Genomic DNA, 4315 nt, shown 5'->3' with positions numbered 1-4315 from the left:
GATTTCCCCTGCTCAGGGAGTAGGGAGCAATGAACACTGTGTAGGTGTTATCTGAATCGGGTGTGTTAACTAAGCGAGACATTCAAAATATGCAGAGCGGGGGGCGCGAGGACTGTGATTAGGAACCGCTGGGATACATCATGTGTCATTCATCGGTGAGAAATCTTTAAAAGTACTACAATACCAGGAAGGAAGATCGGGTTGTTGATGTTTGTCTGCCATTCTCGTTCTGTCTGCACAGCGTGCGTGAACGCGCTGATGACGTGTCCTGTCTGCATGAACAGGGTGCGCGGAGTTATGCTAATACATACCATGACAGGCAGGTAGGAAAGCCAATTAAAACGCTCGGACCGAGCGTTTTGATTGGATGAACATTTCTTGGTCCTATGCCTTCCACAGAATATATAAATACAGATAAATACATTAAGACCACTTAACTTAATGATTGCTATCCGGATGTGAAGAGACTTTCAACCAGCATAACAAAAAAAATGTCTGAAGACAATCACCTATTGCACCTTTAACATCTGTACAGTAGAGGGCACAGCTCAAACCATTCTGGATTGCATGAAGAATAGGACAAAGAGGAAGAAAGTTCAACACTCTTCAGCAATAAAAAAAGAAACATAAGTGGTATGTTTATCTAAAGTCATTTTTTTCTTATTAATTTGTTTGAACTAGATAATTGATGGTCAGCAGTAAAGATATTGGTTAATAAAAGTGGATTAAACATAAAAGATATTTGTATGATTTAACATATTTAATTATTGTAGGGTTGCATTTCACTGTTTTTATTCATTTTGAGGAATAGTGAATCTGTTTTGTGCAAGTGAGATAAATAAATGCATGTTCACATTTAGTTTAGAATTACAGTAACCATCATGTTCACACAGTACTCCCGATTTCTCTCAACATGGAGACAGGAGAGCTGTCAGTCAATAAATGGGAACATTTTTGAAAAAAGTAACTCAGATATTTTCTTCTAAATTAAGAAAGTAATGCGTTACTGTACTAGTTACTTGAAAAAGTAATCTGATTACATACCTCATGTTACTTGTAATGCGTTACCCCCAACACTGGTCAAGATTAACTTATTTTGATTAACTAACGATAATTGTTAGATTGCTAAATTGTTAGATGGTCCAACAATGGATGGATGGATGGCTAGAATGACAGATGGATAGAATGATAGATAGAACAATAGATAGATAAAACGATTCAACAATACAACAATGGACAGAACAATGGATAGATAGGTGGATAGATATGATGGATAGAACAATGGACAGATAGATAGAACAATCCAACAATATACAGAACAATGAGTGGACAGACAGACAGACAGACAGACAGACAGACAGACAGACAGACAGATAGATAGATAGATAGATAGATAGATAGATAGATAGATAGATAGAAGATAGATAGATAGATAGATAGATAGATAGATAGATAGATAGATAGATAGAATGATCTAAAAAAACAGCAGATAAAATACTTTAAACCTCCAAAGTACAGCAGCTTTTAAACTGCAGGCTCAAGGAGAAAGCAGTAATGTTTAGAGGCGAGTGGCTCAGACAAAACAGTGTTCTCATCTGTAAATGACCTGCCATGATGTGTACGTCTCTCAAAGTGCTTCTGCTTTTGTGTTAATGCTTCTGTTTCTGCCCCTGTGGCCTTCATATCAAGTGCTTCAAGATGCGGTATTTAAGACAGTGGTGTTTAAATCATTCAATCTGTCTACTAAACATTCCTGCAGAGCATTTATTTATATAATTAGTACTTAGTAATTGTTCAATTGTGTTGCTTGGGTTACCTTGCATGTTCAAAATGTATCTGATAATGCACCATTTGCCCTATATGAATGATGCCTTAATATGTGCACCTAGCAACCAACAAGAACACCCTAGCAACAACAGTGGTGAACCTTAATGAAAAGAGTCCCTTTCCTATTGATGAACGCATTAGTGAGATTCTCATTCATCAATCTAATTATCTGTCAAACTATCTGAGAAACATAATATTGCGAAGCAATGCCTTCAGACATGTACATTTGACCACTCCTGAACGAACAGTACCTGCTGGCAAACACCTCCAGACACATTAGTAATTAGAGATAAAGGCATTATCTGTACAGTTATAATTACAAATCGATAATCTTAATAAAAATATCGTATTTCAATGATTTCCTCTGCTTGCTGATACCTGCAGAAACAGAATACAGAGAAAATTGAATTATGAAATTACCTGGAGGAACTGATCAATGCCAAAAGCATTGCTCCTAAAATTTAGGAGACAAATGCTGCATGATTTAATGAATAGTGACATATCTATTCAAGCATTAGCTCCTATAACCATTCTTAGTCCAGATGAAATAAGAAAGCGTAGAGAGGTTTTCCATTTGCACTTCAGCACTGAATGAAAAGAGTTAAAGATGTTATGAGAGGTGAATACATGGAAATTGTAACATAAGAGAGATGTTTGTCATGGATATGAATGTTATTGATATGGAAGTCATCACCGCTGAGGCTCTCAAATCACATATGGAGCAGGTTTGATGTAATGATATAAGGAACCTATGACATTATATTATTGATATCCAACCTTCTCCACTGTGTGTAGAACAAAAATAACAGCATACAGGTTTGGAACAGCATTCTACATTATAACTACCTGATACTCACGGCTCGTCATCTCAAAAAGTGCAAGAAAGTGCACTTTACCAGCAGATAATAGTAAAAGTTTATTATGAAATAGTAAAATTGCATAATTCCTGTCAGTTTTTAAAGCCACGCAGCACAAGTTTTCAGTAAGAGTAAGACAGAACTAACAGAAGAATGCAGATCGTCCTCCCTTCGAGAGAAAATATCTTTAATATTTCATGGTTAACTCTGCTGTAGTCTCGCAGAGACTTTTGCAGACTTTGCCAAACTACAGTAGCTGTTCCTCCGAAGCGCTCTGTAGCAGCCTGTTACCTTGCAAACTCAACTTTCCGTCTCAGAGGACAGATAAAAAGCTTACGATTTTGGAAACCTCTTACCATTTTTTTTGAGCAGGATGCATCAGACAGTCTGTAGGAAATCTGTGGGTGTGCTGGAATGCCGCAGTAGCATTGTGAACATGTTTCATGCTTGTTATACAACCTACAACTTCTATGATATTCTTTTGAGTAGTCTTTTGAATATATTAGTAGATTTCACAGAAGCCACAGAATAAAAAACTAATAAATTAAAAAGGTTATTTCCACTTTTTATCTCACAATTCTGACTTCTATACTCACAATTCTATATATTATACCTATGAGTTTGACTCATAAAAAATTTCAGAATTGTGAGATATAAACTCTTCTAGTCTAGATATAATCTCGCAGTTCTGAGAAGAAAAGTCCACATTGTGAGATATGACCTTGCAATTGTGAGAAAAGGTCAAAATTTTAGATAAAAAGTTGCAATTACTTTTCTTATTCCGTGGCAAAAACAAACAAAAAAAACAGAATTGCAAGTAAACTCAGAGTTCAGACAGAAAATATTTATTTTTTATTCCCCAGTGAAATGGGATTCTATTTAAAACAGGACACGTTTACTTGAGAAACATCACTAAGATGACAAATGTTTTTGGTTTATATAAGAGTTCAATCTGAGCAATTACGTTATGTTTTTAAGTGAAAATATTACAGCACAAACTATTTCCCTGGAATGACTGTCCCACCCAAACGCTATAAAGTGAGTATTAAGACACTCAAAGCTGTTTTACTCCTGGCTGAATTCTGCTCATTTGAGCCCGCATCTGCTCTAAGTCAACATGTTTAATTACCTTTGTGGTGTAAAATATCAATTATGAAGCTACAGTCAACAGCCCCATCTTGAATTAATGTGCTGACAGGACATCGCAAATGGCCTTTGTTTGCCTCCTCTTGCTCTCCAAACCACATCTGTTCATGGGTTCATGGAGGATTGTTCATAAATTGGGATTTGATTGAAAACATGAGCTCTCAAAGCCTGGATGGGGAGGAGGTCCTGCCGGAAGGCTTTGTGTTGTTCAAGTGTCCCTGGGTGGAACTGTGATTCAGATTCATGGAGCATGTTGATAATCAGACGGGGGAGTAAATGAAGGATTTATACCTAGAGGTATAATATTACAAGAACACGCCCAGGTCACACTTCTCTGCCAAAATTGAAAAGAAAAAACAAATGAATTGTTTCATTGGTCCTCTATTTTAGGACCATTAAAGTTGTTTTGCACTGTGACACAATTAATCACATTTTAGCCCAAATTCTTTGACATAACCAATTCAGATATATATATATATATATAT

The sequence above is a fragment of the Sinocyclocheilus grahami genome, unplaced genomic scaffold (assembly GCF_001515645.1).
Source record: "Sinocyclocheilus grahami isolate Dianchi unplaced genomic scaffold, SAMN03320097.WGS_v1.1 scaffold280.1, whole genome shotgun sequence".
NCBI lineage: Eukaryota > Metazoa > Chordata > Actinopteri > Cypriniformes > Cyprinidae > Sinocyclocheilus > Sinocyclocheilus grahami.
Note: the sequence above shows the minus strand (reverse complement) of the source record.